Source organism: Tenrec ecaudatus, chromosome 10 (genome assembly GCF_050624435.1).
Source record: "Tenrec ecaudatus isolate mTenEca1 chromosome 10, mTenEca1.hap1, whole genome shotgun sequence".
NCBI lineage: Eukaryota > Metazoa > Chordata > Mammalia > Afrosoricida > Tenrecidae > Tenrec > Tenrec ecaudatus.
In genome coordinates, this window is record NC_134539.1 from 128,543,049 (window position 1) to 128,559,416 (window position 16,368).

The window sequence follows — 16,368 nt, forward strand, 5'->3', positions numbered from 1 at the left end:
GCAGTTGTGCAAACAGAACAAGGGAATCCTGTGGCTTAAACACAGGAAAGGTGTGTGACAGGGTTGTGTCCTCTCACCATACCCTTTCAATCTGTATGCTAAGATTATAGCCAGATAAACTGGAATCTATGGAGAAGCATGTGCATCAGCGTTGAAGAAAAGCTTATTAACACCCAGGTATGAGGAGAAGACACAACGTTGCTTGCTGAAAGTGAGGAGGAATGGAAGCAGTTGCTGAGGACGATCAAGGATAGTAGCTGTCAGACTGGATTGCAGCTCAGTGTAAGGAAGGCCCAAATCCTCCAATCGGGACCAAGAGGTGACACCGTAATACACGGAGAGGTTTGACGCTGTTGAGGGTGTTTTCTTCCTTGGGTCCACAATGAACACTCAAGTAGTCAAAAGTCAAGGACATGTTGCATTAGGGAAACATGCTGCACGAGAACTCTCTGGAGCAGCAGTTCTCAACCTGTGGGTCGCGACCCCTTTTGGGGTCAAATGACCCTTTCACAGGGGTCTCCCGATTCATAACAGTAGCAAAATGAGTTATGACGTAGCAATGAAAATGATTTTATGGTTGGGGGTCACCACAACATGAGGAACTGTATTAAAGGGTCGCGGCATTAGGAAGGTTTGAGAACCAATGCTTTAGAGAATTGAAGAGCAAGGATGTTACTTTGAGGAGTAAAATATGCCTAACCCAGGTCATGGTATTCTCTATTTCACAATATGCATGTGAAAGTGGGATGTGGAAAAGAGAAGATCATGGAAGAATCGGTGCCTTAGAATTGTGGTCCTGGAGAACCATAGTTAAAGTACCATGGACTGCTTAAAGGACATACAGATCTGCATGAGAAGAAGTTAGTCCAGAGTGCTCCCTCGGGGCAAAGATGGCAAGCCTTCCTCTTACATGCTTTAGACATGTCAGAAAGTAGCAGTCCCTGGAGAAGGCTATCATGTGTGTAAAGTGAATGGGCAGTGCGAAAAAGGAAGGTGCTCAGTGAGACTCACTGGCCGGGGCTACAGCAGTGGGCTCGGGCATGGAAACAAGTGTGAGGGGGAGCAGGACCTTGCAGTGCCTCATTGTGTTGTGCTTGGGCAGCTATGGGTTGGAGCTGACCCCTAACAATGGTAGGGGTGGGCACAGCTCCTAGCAGTGAACTTCATTCTGTTGTACATAGAGTCATTGTAAGTCACAAACAGTCTGGTAGCCCCTAACAACAACGTTGTTAGATGCCACTGAGTCAGCTCCAACCCATAAGGACCCGATGGACAATGGAAAGAAACAGTGCGTGGTCCCGTGCCATTCTCACAATTTTTCTTATGCCTCAGCCCACTGTAGCACGGTGTCAATCTGTCTCATCAAAGACCTTCCTCCTCTTCACCACTCCTTCCCTTCACACACACGATATCCAGAAGGACGGGCGTCTTCATTGAGAGTCTTCTTTTAGAAGAACCTTCTTCCCTCCACTTTACCGAGCATGATGTCCTTCACCAGGTACCTCTCTCCTGACCGAATGTCCCAAATATGTAAGTCTTGCCAACCTTGCTTCGAGGAGCACTCTAGCCTTACTTCTTCCAAGACAGATCAATTTGTCCTTAGAGCAGTATATGGAACCTTGGTCCTCAGAGTAACATCCTTGCTTTCCAATACTCTGAAGAGGTCTTGCGTAGCAGATTGACCGAATGCGATGCAGATGGATTGATCTCTTGACTGCTGCTTCCATGAGCATCGATTAGGGATGCCAGCAAAACTAAATTCTTGACAACATCAAGCTTTTCTCCAGTTACCATGATGTTATCTGCTGGTCCAGTTGTGAGGATTTCATTTGTCAAATCTGGGAAGGATATGTGTATGAAGAAATCTGGGCTCTTTATAGTACCCTGACAACGTGTAGAGTTTGCTGAAATGTAGATTTTGTCTAAAACATTCTTTTATGGGGCTCTAGGGTCTGCTTTAAGAAACTCTAGTGGCATTTTGGGTTCTTAGGCTGCTAACTATTAGGTTAGCCATTTCGAACCCACCAGTGGATAAGGGGGAGAGAGATGACCATGTCTGATCCTGTAAAGATATACAATGTCAGGAACCCTACATGTGGTCACTGTGAGTCGGCATCAACTCCATGGCAACTAGGTTTGTTTTGGGGTCAGTTGGAGAACAACTTTAAAATGTAGTCCTACACAACAGCTATCAGTATGTGCGATAGTAAATGAAATAATAATTTTTGAATGATTACTATTTGAAGAGAATATATTTGTAATTTATGCATATACCATTTATTAAGATCTTGTAATAATGACATAAAATAATTATGATTCCTTTTATTTTACAAATAAGGATACAAAAGACCAACAAGAGTTTTTTTTAATTAAGTCCTTGCAGAAAATTATAATTTAGTAAAATCCAGCTCATTATCTACTTTAAGTGGAACCTCACAAGCAATTCACCTAAGGTTTAAAACATTTTTAAAATCAGACATGTCACATTAGCCACCGTGAAATAATGACTTCGGCTTAGGAAATTCAGATTGATAGTTGCATGGTGATTTTTTGATAGTTGTGTGAAGAAAATGTTTCAAGGAGAGATTGATTAATTTTTAAGGCAGAGAGTAATCCATTTCAGTTGCCTGCCACTCAAACACCTGATAGACGAATTAGTATGCTTATCTTCATCGATGAGTAAACTGCGACCCTGAACTACTGAATCCATCAGAACAGGTACCAGACTCGGCTCTCACTCATGCTCCTTCCCCATGTTCTGCATTGTCCTCACGACAACATGAAGCTCAAGGGAGGATCCAATCCTGAGGGAAACAGAAAGAAAGAATTCTTGAAAGCACCTAAGAATCAATAAGAATTTTTTGCCCTGAAGGTGCCCCATTGACTCATATTTCAAGACCAAACCTAACCTCCCTGGGGAGGGGAGCATCAGTCTGCCATGCCCACTCCAGATAGAGACGTGGAAATGAGGGACCAACAGTATACAGTCTCCCTTAAGTATCTTCCTCTCATTTCCCATTTTGTCAATAATGAGCTGAATTTAAGAGCAGCAGTGTAACCCTGGAACCAATGCATTTTGTGTTTAACACACCTAAATCACATTTGTCTCACCCAATCAAAGACAAGACTCGCTGGCCAGAGACTTTCCCAAGTATTCCAGCAAGCACTTTGCATGAATTTTCTCACTGAAACACCATAGAAATCCAGTAAAGATAGTGATTTTGCTACCTCGATTTTTTGTTTAAAAAGAGTATTTTGTTTTGAAGAATTAAAGAAGAGGATTATTTTTTTCCAAGTCGCAGTGTTAATGAGGGTATCTCACCACAGACCCGAGTTCTTAATGAACATAAAAATGAAAAGCACTGGGGTATTACTATTACATCACATATAGATTAATTCCTGAATCTCAAAGTCAAATTAGAACGTTTGTTTGGAAAGCAACATAGCATACTCATATGTCAGATGATAATCATGGGCACATCTGCCTGAGACTATCAGAGAAGAGGCCAGTGTTTAGAAATCTGTCTTCTTGAGATGCCACATGCTTCCATCCCTTTGCTGTAGGTCCCTTCAAAACCCACTTGTCAGAATATATCTATATAATGTGAATCCATTCTTTGGCTCTTACCTCTTACTGTCAAATTTGGTAAAATTATCACCTCCGAGGAGCAATATGACATTTCTTTCTCATGGTTCAATTTTGGCTTTTCATCTTGTTTTCAGTGATTGTTAACTTTTTTTAAAGTTTGCTTTTTGATCCTCAGGGAGCATCCCGCTAAATTATCTTAATTCTAGAATTATTCACTCTCAAGTCTATTACAGTCCCTTCCTTTTTATTCTATTTTTTAGGAAGTAACCTGATGCTCGCCAGCTATAATCTTTTTGTTTTAAAAGCTACTTACACATCTAATAAAACAGCGCATAACAAAAACAGCAGGCACCATAAAGTGCTTTCTCTGTCTACGTACCCGGTCAGGGGTTCTGACGGCACCACGGACAATGCTGACAGCCAGGTTAGGGGGCAGGATGTGGCATTGTGCTTCCGTAAGGATTACACGCTTAGAAACAAAATCAGGCATTTCCACTCGATCCGACTGGGTCCTGTGTGTTAGAATCCACACAAAGCAATGGGTTTACGTCTTCGTTATGTATAAGGCACTGTTCTATCGCCCAAGATAGAGTAATTCATTGAATTCTGCCAGTGACTCTAAAAGGCATGTATCATGACTGCCCTTTTTTCACAGACGAGGAAGAAGAGCTTGCTAAATGATGGAGCCTGGATTTAAATCAAAGCAATTTGTCCACAAAGTGTGGTAGCCTAGGTACTATGCTAAACTGGCTGAAAATCAGGGCAATTCCCTCAGACTCGGTGCTCGCACATCAAAGACAGATCATCCAGAGAGATAGGAGAAATATCACATGCAATATGGCGATTAATTCTGCAGTATTTTAAAGCTTTGTCAGGTAAATGAAAATATTAAAGTAGGTCCTTTCATAGTTACTCTGTGCAATGTCACACAACTGTCCACGAGTATCAGAATGACATATAAGGGTTAGTCAGACAGGACTGATGCTAAAGTGCAATTTTATACATACGAGGGGGCTTCAAAATGTGCGGGAAAAACAGAGTTAAAAGATAATTAAAATTTCCATGAGATTTTTGAAGCTCCCTCATTCTTGGATTTATTCCAAACAAAATGCATTTAGATATGTCTCTACAACCAGTAGGTGACAGTATCTAAGAACATTCAGTAATGCATTTAACTTGATATCATTGAGGTACTGGCATAATTGGGTTCTGTGTCGGGTCAGCAGGGACAAGATTCCTCTGTGACGTTATCTTAACTCAGGTAATCAGCTCCACATTGGGATCTTCTGTGAATATCCAAGTTGTGGGAACATTAGGGTGAAGGATTATCTGTTAATCAGACCACAGCCTCGATACAATGGAAAGGACTGTCCTAAGGAGGTGACCTACTGCTATTGAAGCGACTCTGTGGGAAGGCTTCCCTTTCTTTTGGCTGGTCCAGATCCTGCATCTGGTTGGTCACCGGCTCAACCATGGGGCTAGCTGTAACTTAGCACATTCCTTGTCAAACTTAGATTCATTTGACTCAGCAGTCCCAAGCCCGGCTTACTGATCTTATATTGATTTGTCTCTGCCTCCACTAGCCTGTGGTCTTCTTGATTCCTGGTACACCTTCCTGTTTCTTGGTCCATCAGCTGCGGCAGCTACATGAGTCAAGAAAAACCTCCAACTTAACATCTGAATCACAAATTTGAACCACCCTGGACTTAGCTGCTTCTATAGCTTGTGATCCACTTTGTTGATATAAAATCCTTTCTATATATATATGCATCACTGGATTTGTTTCTCTAGAGAACCCAATACAACAGTGATACCTTCAAAAACCTGCAACGGAAAAAACAAACAAACAAAATCATCCTCTAGGGTGATATGTTGGACTAGTTAAATTCAAGGCAGCTCACGTAACTCAGAAGGTTTGATATTTTTTAGGACTCTGAAGTGGTATTATTACATGGATTTTCTTTAAGGAAATAAATAGGGCAAGAACTATTTTGAAAAGTGAGATCTAACTTTGTTAAAATAAAAGACTGAAAAAGAGATATCAAGGAAACAACACTCATTCTCACAATTGTCACATCGGAGCTCATTGTGTCAGCCCTGTCTCTTTGCCTCTTCTGTCCTTGATGTCATCCCACAGCTCCGGAGGTCTGGGCATTAGGGTTAGATAAGTCAATCTATTCTTGAGATGTTCTTGAAATTCAGGTGGGATACATTTGAGTTTGTATTTTGGCTCTCATGGGTTTGTTTAAATTGTCTTCAACTTGAACTATATAGGAGCAATTGATGATCTCTTCCACAGTCAGCCATTGGACTTCTTTTGGATACTGCTGCTGAGATTCTCTATACTCTCTTGTCACAGATGTAATCAATTTAACATCTGTGTATTCTATCTGGATATCTAAGTGTATAGTCTCCATTTATGTTGTTAAGAAAAAGTTTTGGCAAACAAGAACTCATTCGACTTGCAAAATTCTACCATGTGATCTTCAACTAGACCATATATTCCAACTATTCTTTGCTTAATATTTCCAACTTTGCCATTCCAATCACACATAATAATAATTTGTTACAGATTTGATCCATTTCAGACTAAACAAGCTAGTAGGAAAAAAACATATAAATGAACGTATTTTGTCCATAGCTGATCTCACAACAGAAGCCAAACTCATTGCCATGGGGTCCCTTGTGACTGGCACCAGCTTGGTCAAGTACAATTGCCCCAGTGAGTTTCAGAGACTGTACATCATTACAGGAGTAGAAAGCCTTACCTTTCTCCCACTGAACAGCTGGTGGGTTTGAAAGACTGACTTTGTGATTAGCAGCCCAACGCATCCTCCACTATATAACCGATCGATCGAGAAAATAAAATATCTAAAAAAGAGTTATAATGTCCGACCAATACAAACCTGACAACTGACCTGTATTCAGAATGGACCTAAAACCTTCCAACGCACTAGCGTTGTAGTCATAGATTGTAGGAAGGAAGGATAAGCAGGATATCTCACGCACAGGTCATGTTGTAGTTCCTAATCTCAGTGCTAGTAACATAGATATTCCATGAGATGTCTACATGTTTAATTTTTTTATTAAATGAAAAAAATAATAGAGCTTCTCACACATTTCTGTCCAAGGTAAAAGCTGCTCTTAGTTAGGACACTCATCTCTCAACTGTACATAGGCCAAGAGGCAGTGGCCCTAACAGAACACAGGGGTTCTTCATGGTTTAAAATAAGGAAAGGTGCGTGTCAGGGGTGTCTCCTTACACCACAGTTATTCAGTCCGTATGCTGAGCGAGCACTGTGAGAATCTGGAACATGTGAAGAAGAACATGCTGTCAGGATTATAGGAAGACTCATGAACAAACTGCAATTTGCAGATGATGGAACCTTCCTTGCTGAGAATGAAGAGGACTTGAAGCACTCACTGGTGAAGATCAAGAGCCTTCCCTGTGGACTAAACCACATATAACAAGCGAATAAATTCATTGCCACAGAGTCTATTCAGACTCATAATGACCCTATTGAACAGGGTAGAACTGCCCCACTGGGTTTCCAACTGTAACTCTTTACGACTTTAACTCTTTATAGGAGGAGTTGGTGGCTGGTGAGTTGGAACTTCTGACCTTTTGGTTAGAAGCCTGGCAACTAATCCATTATGCCACAATTGGATAAATAAGCAACATCAGACTTAATGGAGACATTTTAGAAGTTATTAAGGATTTAATTTTACTGAGGCCCACAATCAATGCCTGTGGAAGTAGTTAGTAGTCAAGAAATCAAACCATGAACATTCACTGAAATCACAATGAAAATTTAACCAGGAAAAAAAGGAAGTGAAGCAAATTAATGCATTGCGCTCAGCAAATATACTGCAGAAAACTTCTTTCACATGTTCGAAACAAAGATGGTGCTTTGAGGCTAAGGTGCTGCTGACCCGAATCATATTTTCATTTGCCTCCCACACACGTGAACTCTGAACAATGAATGAGGAAGACTGAGGAAAAACGGACACATGTCAATCTTGAACATAGAACAGACTGCTGCAATCATGAACAGATCTCCTATCACGGATGCCCATTGTTTAACTAGTGCCCAGTCCTGTAAGACTGTCATCTGTCCAAGTCAACAATTCATGTCTTTCAGTCAGAGAAGCTGCCCTAGAAATGTATCATTTCCTTTTCTCAATGGTGTTTTAAATACGATACCATTGCTAATTTAATGACACTGGCAATAGTACTGCCCTATTTCCCAGGGGGATAATTTATACTGTTCTCTATGTAAAAAGGATAATGGTGTCTCTAAATGAAACCAGAAGAGCCCTGGTGGCATAGTAGTTAGGCTCTGAGCTGCTAACTGCAAGGTCAGCAGTTGGAAACTACCAGCTCCCCCCAGGGAGAAAGGCAGGGCTTTCTACTCCAATAGAGTTACGGTCTCAGAAGCCCCCGGCAGCAATTCTACCCAGACCTACAGGGTTCCTATGATTCTACAGCTACTGAATGGCAGTGGGTTGGTTTTGGTGTGGGAAAGTGAACCAGAAACACACATAAACTGTATAAGTATGAACGGGTTTTGAGCTCCCACTTAATTGTAGCCCTAATCTAAGAACAATTAGTTCTTGTGACATGGTGCTCATCCTCATGAAGTGAGCACAGTAGATATGGGTGCTATAGCAAAATGTGGTCAAGAAACCAGATGGTGCCCGCCATCATAAAGAATAACATCTGGATCATAAAGGCTTTTCTTAGAGCAAGCATTCCTTTAAGTGAGGCATCAACTAACTCCACATGATAGGAGCACACTAGCTTGTGCGATCCAAGGATTGCAAATCATGAAACACAAATCTAAAGGAGGGAATGATATCAGAGCCAAAATTGTGGACAGCTGGTTTGCAGCCGGCTATGGAGGATAGTAAGCCAAAACAACCCTCACTGCCATTAAGTCAATGCGGATTCATAACGACCCCCTGTTGGTCTCTGGGACTAACTTTTACTGGAATAGAAAGTCCAGTCTTTCTCCCATGGAGCTGCTGGTTGTTTGAAACTGCTGACCGTGTGGACCTCAGCCCACCTCATAACCACCAAATCACCCACGCTCCCATGGATGACATTGGAAACCTAAAATCCGTTTGCGGGGTTCACACATGGTTTAAGCCTCTGGTGAACTCCCTCTGAACATAGGCCAGGGTTGTTAATCGCCTTGCTATCAGGGAGCATTATCAAGATGATTATGGCAGAGGTAGCTTGGTTAAAAGTAAACACCTTATCATTTGATCTTCCTTTTGCTCCCTTTTAAAGTTGTTTCAGTTTTTTGTTTTTTCTGCTTTCTTTTTGATTGAGAAGTTCCTCTGCTTTGTTGTGTCATGGTTGTGGTTATTATGTTTTATAGTTGTGGTTACTTTGGTTTGTGTTTTGTATGATCTTCTATATATGAGATCCAGGGTAGATAAATCTCTATAGACAGTAACTGAATTAAAGCTAGAGGCATGGCAGGTGTGGTTGAAAGAAATGAGGACTAACAATGAGTATGAGAAGAAAATGTTCTGAAATTTATTGTGGTTATGATTTAACAACTTTTGTCAATCATTCAATACAATTGGATGATTAAATTGTATGATATATGAATTTTATGCCAAATATCTATATTTTAAGTTAAACTAAAAAATTAGGAATGAACAAATTTGTTTTGGAAGAAGGCATCTCAAATGCTCCTGAGAAGCAAAGATAGCTAGACTTCATCTCATATACTTCAATCATATCATCAGGAAGGACCAATAGCTGCAGAAGGACAACATGCCTGAGAAAATAGAAGATGGGGGGAAGAGGGAAGCTTGTCAACAAGATGGGTTGGCACCATGGCAGCAACAATGGAATCTAACCTAACAATTATCATGACAGTGGTACAGGATTGGGTGGCTTTTTATTCTGTCTTACCTGGAGTCGCTATTAGTGGGGCCCATTCAAGGGCACCTAAAATTAACAACTCTCCAGTACTCCCAGGCCTCTTTTAAATGGATTTGGTAACTTTCCTTCATTTGCTAATTTCATTATTTGCTCCTCCAAAGACCATTAATAACTCAAGGCTCACGTGAATACACATACAGATTTTTTTATTCCCACCGCAGTAATATTTCATTGTACTCTCACATCAAAGCTTCCTTTTATAAGCTTACTTCCCTCATCCTTCAGTGAGAGAGGCCACAGAAAAAGAGACTGATAGGTTCTAAACTAGTTGCATATCTTATATAATTATTTTGAAAAAAACAAAAAACCCTAGATATGCACAATCCCACTTGCTCCCTGTAAGGAAACAGACCCAGAAGAATCACCGACAGAGCCAATTAACTGTCTTCAAACAAGTTATTAAGCCTGTATTCAAACTTAAATCTACTTCCCTTCAAAATTAGCTTCTATTGAATGATTGCTTTCTTAATAATTAATACAATAACAGATTTTTTCTAATTAATATTTGGTAAATACCATAATAGTTATTAACATATGAGCTTGTTGAGTGTCTTCCACATTTTCCCTGACCCTTTCTTTACCAAGCATTATATCACTTTCCACGAACTGATTCTGCGGCCATGTCCAAAGTCCCTGAGATGAAGTATTGCCATCACTTTTAAGGAGCATTCTGATTGCACTTTTTCTAAAGGTTTAGAGATTCTGAATCAAGAAATCATTTCAGCCCTTGAAAGTTAGATTCTTACTGCCTGGCATATGAACATTCCATGAACCTATATCTAGGGCTGATCTTATGGTTTGAGGTATTGTTTGAGCCCTCAAATTTATAGGAAATAATGCAATCCCACTTACATAATTTCTTAGGCTGATTTTTAATGACAATCAAGAACTAGAGGAATTATTAAGATATAATACAAAGTTTACTCATAAATTAAATTTAGGATATTATTAAAATTACATGAAAATGTAAATTATATATTCTGCTAAGAAATTGAGCTTCTATAAATGTTAGATAATACTGAGACGTTCTTATAGGCAATCAGCATGTCAACATTCTTCTGTAGGAAATTTTATTGCCTGTTCATCAACAAAGTTGTTTTGAGTTTATACTGTCCTTGGTATTAATTAAATATTACTAGTTTTTCTTCATCGTGATCAAATTAAGTTGTGGGTGTGCCATGATGACATATTTATATCAGTAATACAGGTGTGTTTTGCAGTTAGAATATTAATCATTCATGCATCTAGAGTTAAAAGAGGTGATATGTAGTTACTGGAAAATTTATTTGTGGGGATTTGTAGGGACATTTCATTGTTGATGGATTGTCTTTAAATTCATTTTATTTGAGCTATTTTGATATACTCTGAAGATCATGATAACTCTCAGGATGATTTTAGATTTTGTTTGCAATAACTGACATCAGTTAGTTGTATAAACAAAGAAATATTAAAAGAGAATCAAATGGTGTGTGCTAACCTACTAAGCTGAAGGCAGGCAGTTAAGCCCACACAGCAGAGCTACGTTAGCAGTGTCTGATGTTCAGCTTATGTGGAGACTCCAAACCAAACAACTCTCTACTCTTAATATAAAGGTCACCAGGGGAGGAATTGACCCCCACAGCACCAATGAGAAGAACTTTAAGGTCTTTTAGCCCAAGTGGGGTCAGCTAATTTGAGAAGTCAGGTGCCTTCCATCTCTGTTGCATACGTTTACAAAGTCTTCTTTCAATACTGCCTAGAAAATACATGCAATGACTTGATTTCTTCTGGAAATACTATAAAATGTAATCAAAATATAGAGCCTTTTAAGGTAATTGTGACAGGTCCAAGTTTCTCATTTGTATGTTAAGCTACTGAGCCATCCTTTTTTACAGAAACTTTACAAATGTGGCATGCTTTGTTTACAGTATGTGACATCCATATAAGAAGAGTTCAATATTCATGTCACATTTTTCTTGTTGAGAGATTTGTTTTCTTCACAGGTTGATAAATGGGACATTTGCTTAAAGATCCATTTGAAATAGTTTGATGAAAGTTGAATAAAAATTTGGATTTTAATTTTAATTTTGTATTACTTAACAAGCCCTCCTTTAGCAGTGCATTTACGTAGAAAATCAACCTGTGACTGTTATATGCCAGTATCTTCTTATTGCAGAAGGATGAGTGTCACCTACAAGTGAAATTAAGTCAAACTGATTATTTTAATGCAACATTTTCTCTTGACTCATTTAGCGAATGCATTTGGCATTTTTAACAAAAATATTTTTGTATGTCTTTACGAACAACCCTGAGGCCTTGTCTAGATAAAAGGAAGATATAGTAGTTTTTATTCAAAGTGAACACAACGACACATGATTCATCTAACTCCATTACCTTGCTGAGTACTTACTGCTTTTCAAGTAGAGAAGTTGACATTGAAGAAATTAACATTAAATAAATATTGACAGATTCTGTTAAGAAGAATCAAACATAAAAACACCCCACCAATGCCACCTCCCACAAAATAACAAAAAATCTTCCATGCTCTTTGTCATGAATTCTTACTATTTTGGAGGAAAGGCCCAACAGTGAAGTCACTTGTCCAACAAATAAACCATTGGCCAAGAGGTCCTGCTAGGGAGTTACCAAGGAGAGTCGTAAAGAACTTCAATTCTAAAAACAAAAAGACCTTTCATTCTAGTGGAGAACTCAAACCTACGTAAGAGGCTTTCAAGACTAAAGACATAGTACTTGCCTTAATTCCTTTTACATCCAAGCTTCGTCCACAAGTGTTAAAAAGCAATGTTGATGCTTTGCGTGTCGAGAAGAAAAGGTATCAGAACATTCGGATGTGTTAGAAAGGGCAGACTTTCTAGACAGAATACATATGCATGTATATATGTATCTCTCTGTGTGTCCAAAGCACTAGAAAATAGCAAGTGGTAAATAGTACGGAAGAAAATGAGAAAGTGGTAAAATGTGAAGTGGCTGACTCAAGGTTCAGAGTTTGATTCCCATTCGTTGGTGCTACCTTCACTCTCCCAATAGGCAGCTTCTGTAAAGAAAGGATCGTGCGCACCAAACGGGTCCTAAGCCCAGCAAAACCGTTTACATGAGAGCTATCGAGCTTAAAATAATCTTCTCTTCTCTAAAACCATCCAGGCCATGCCCCTGCCCTCCAGGGACTAATCCACAACCAGACTGCACCTTCCTGGTGCGCCTCTCAACTCCACCTCCCAGGCCCAGCTCTGCCCCTCAGCTTCGCCAGCCTCCATCTACTCGTGCATTTCCATGGTGTCTTCAACTCCTCAGACTCAAGACGTCCTATCTTCCTCCTCGGACATGACCTCCTCCCTCCCTCAGCTGGGGGCCATGTCCCTGGCTCCATCGCCCTAGCTGTTCTGAACAGGAGTCAGACACTCCAGAACAGAGTCGATGCAGGCCTGCTTCTTTGAACCCTACAAAGGCACTCTGTTTTCCAGGCTTCTTGTTTCGCTAGTTTTGCTTCCTGGCTCCTTGGCATCTTGGTCCCTTGGACTCTCAGGACTCTGGGACCTGCTAAGGCAAGGATGACAAAGTGTTTAGATCTTCTAATAAGGATGTCGTATTGTTTGAATCCATAGATAGAGTGGCCTTTTGCATTGCTGAAAAAGTTGCCTGTGATGGAGATGTCATTGGTCTGGAAAAATTCTATTACGTGCAGCTCAGATTTGTTTTTATCACTGAGACTGTATGTTCCATCTACTGTCCTTTCAGCTTCGTTTCCAACTTTTGCATTCCAACTGCCAAGAATTTCAATCCACCGTGATTGCACATCTGATCAATTTCTGGCTGCAGACTTTGAGAGAATCCTTCAGTATATTTATCACGAGCTTTCGTGGTTGGCACATAAATTTGAATAATAATTGCATTGATTTGATTTCCTTGAAGAAGGATAGAGAGAATCCTATCACAGAGAACGTTGTACTTCAGGATAATCTTGAATGGCTTTTGTGGACAACAAATATAAAGTCATTCCTGTTGATTATGTCAATCCTGGTATAGTAAACCATACAATATTCTGATTTAGTTGGCCAATACCAGTCCATTTTCAGCTCATACATGCCTAATAAATCATTCTTTATATTTCCCATTTGATTTTTCATGACTTTCCATTTTTCCTAGGTTCATACTTCACACATTTCAAGTTCTGATGATTATATTTCTGCAGCTGTTTCTTCTCATTCTCAGTTGTGCCTCATCAGCTAATGAAGGTCCCCCAAGCTTTACTCCTACAGGTTTTACTCAATTCATATCACCCTGGTCAACTGTACCTTGAGAAAGCAGCTCCCTCAGGCACATTCTGAGTTCTTTCTGACCCCATGAGCCCATCCTCTGATAGTGTCTCGGGCATGTTTGCCTCCGTTTATAAGACCTGAAGCATCTGACAATGTTTAGATGCTATGCATAAGGATTTCAGAGGCTACTTCTTTTGAAGTGGGCAGCCAATTCCTTCTTGCTAGTCAGTTCTTAATCTGGAAACTCAATTGAACCCTGTTCTCTTTGGGTGGCCCTGCTGGCCTTTGACTCGTCAGTGACATAGCTTCCAGGATCACAGCAACTTACAAGCCATCTCAGACAAGCAGTTGAGTGTTAAAAGTAGTGATGCAAAAACTATGTTTCTGAAGTGAGATGTAGAAGCTGACCCTTATCCGAATCTCCTCTACACAAAAAGGGGACAATCTCATTTGAGCAGTGTTCTTAGTAAAGAAGCGCTTGTGGTGGTCTGGGTTAGGTGGTAGACTTCTAATCACAAGGTTATCAGTTCACACCCAACAAGTGCTTCTTGGACATAGAAGAAAGATAAGGTTGTCTGTGCCTCTATAGATTGAGTCATAGAAACTCTATATAGGTTGCTATGAGTTGGAAGTGACACTACTTTGGAGGTGGTTTGATTTGGGTTCCTTTTTTGGAGGGAATGTCTGGTAATTATACTGTAACTACCCAGCAAGTACCCCACTACAGGAAGTCTCTTCTTAAAAGCTTCTGCCACAGGAAGTCATGCCTTATTAGCTCCTGCCACAGGATGTTACACATTGGGAGTTCTCACCACAGCAGGGCATGTGTTATTATGAACTAGCTTGTATAATTAATAATCAAGTAGAATATTTCTGGTTCTTTGTTCTCTTCTTAAAAATGTTTCCCAGAGTTTGAAATAGTTGCTTCTTGGCTTAAGCTGTCTCTTTAATTTCAATCAATCTATTTTATTTTAATCATAGTATGGATTGTTACTCTACTGCACTAGTGTTTTTGCATATGTTTATCTGGGAAAGTATGATTATGCTCCTTAAAATAGGTTCTAACATATAATCATGACACGGTCTTTAAAATCCATTCATAATGAAATAAGTTAATAATTAAATAGTTAAGCCTTCAGCTTTAATTTGTAAAACTATAAACACTAAACTGATGTCAACTCTATAAATAAAAGATATCTGGATTCCTTGTGCTTTAAGAATGATCAAGGGTCCTAAAATAAGAACACTGGGGAACTTGCATCAGTCCGACTCTGGATATGCAGTTGGTGCTACTTGCTGTTGAATTATTTGTGACAGAGGGTGAGCTATGTGCGCAGTGAATTGCTCCAGGTGTCACAAGGCCAAGGCCTTCCATAGTAAGATCACCTTTGGGTGGGTTCAAACTGCCCACCTTTCACCGAGTAATCAAGTGCTTAACTGGTATCTAGGTAGAAGAAGTTATTATCGCGTGAGTAAATAACAATGGGCTGTCAGCTCAGCAGAATCCTTAAGTGGAGAATACATTTAACTGTTAACTGAAAGGTTAGAAAGGCGAGTTCACTCAGAGGCACCTCAGAAAAAGATTCTGCTGATCTGTCTGTGACAAAGCAGCCACTGAACACCCCATGGAGTGCAGTCCAACTGTGACACAGGAGATCACCCACCTGGGGTGGGAGCCGGTTCAGTCACATCGGTTTGTTGGTGGGCCCTTCAAAACTCGGGTGTTTCCATGCTTAATCATTGGCAGTGGTAGAATTCAAGTGAGTTAACAACTGGCTTGCTGCCCTACTGACAGGTTTTAAGGATTAAAAAAAAAAAGATATACCAAAAGGCAGTTTATAATTTCATACACCAACACTTCCATAAGAACAATATATGAGGCATGTAACACTGGATCATGTTATAAGGAATAGTTTTAAAATATTAATGAAACTATTAATGCTTGATAAAAACCAATAAAACTTGTTGAAGATACTTCCAGATTGAGTCATGATTGACGCCCTCACTTGCAATCTTCTCCACTATTATCTGAGCGTCACCGGCTACGTGTTTACCCTTCACTAGTCTGTCCCTGTAGAAGTTGGCTCCCCGTCCATTAGACTCAAGCCGACAGGAAGCCCAAATGGGCAATAGTAATCGTGTTCGAGAGATTAAAAATGGGCGTCTTCTTGTTTCTGAACATACTATGTTCAACATTTCCACTTCTGCTGAACTTGCAGCAATTGCCCTAACAGTTTTTAGCTCTTGGAACACTTTTGGGAATTGAATAATTAATTCACTCATAATACTTCTGGTGCGTTTCGGGCATAACACAAAACTGCAAGGAATGGCAGTGCATGGCCCTCTGGCGGTTGGGCACATTTTTCTCCCTACAGCATGTTTGTTTACTGATGCAACAAACCCAAGGGGGGGGGGGGGGGAGAGGTAGCATTTCATCAAAAGGATAGTGAGTTTTATGGAATGAATATATAAGTATTACAAACATGGTTCTAATATTTTATACTTATGAAGGAATGAACATGACTGTGTCACTTAGAATCTGCTGATGAGCACGTGGATGTTAC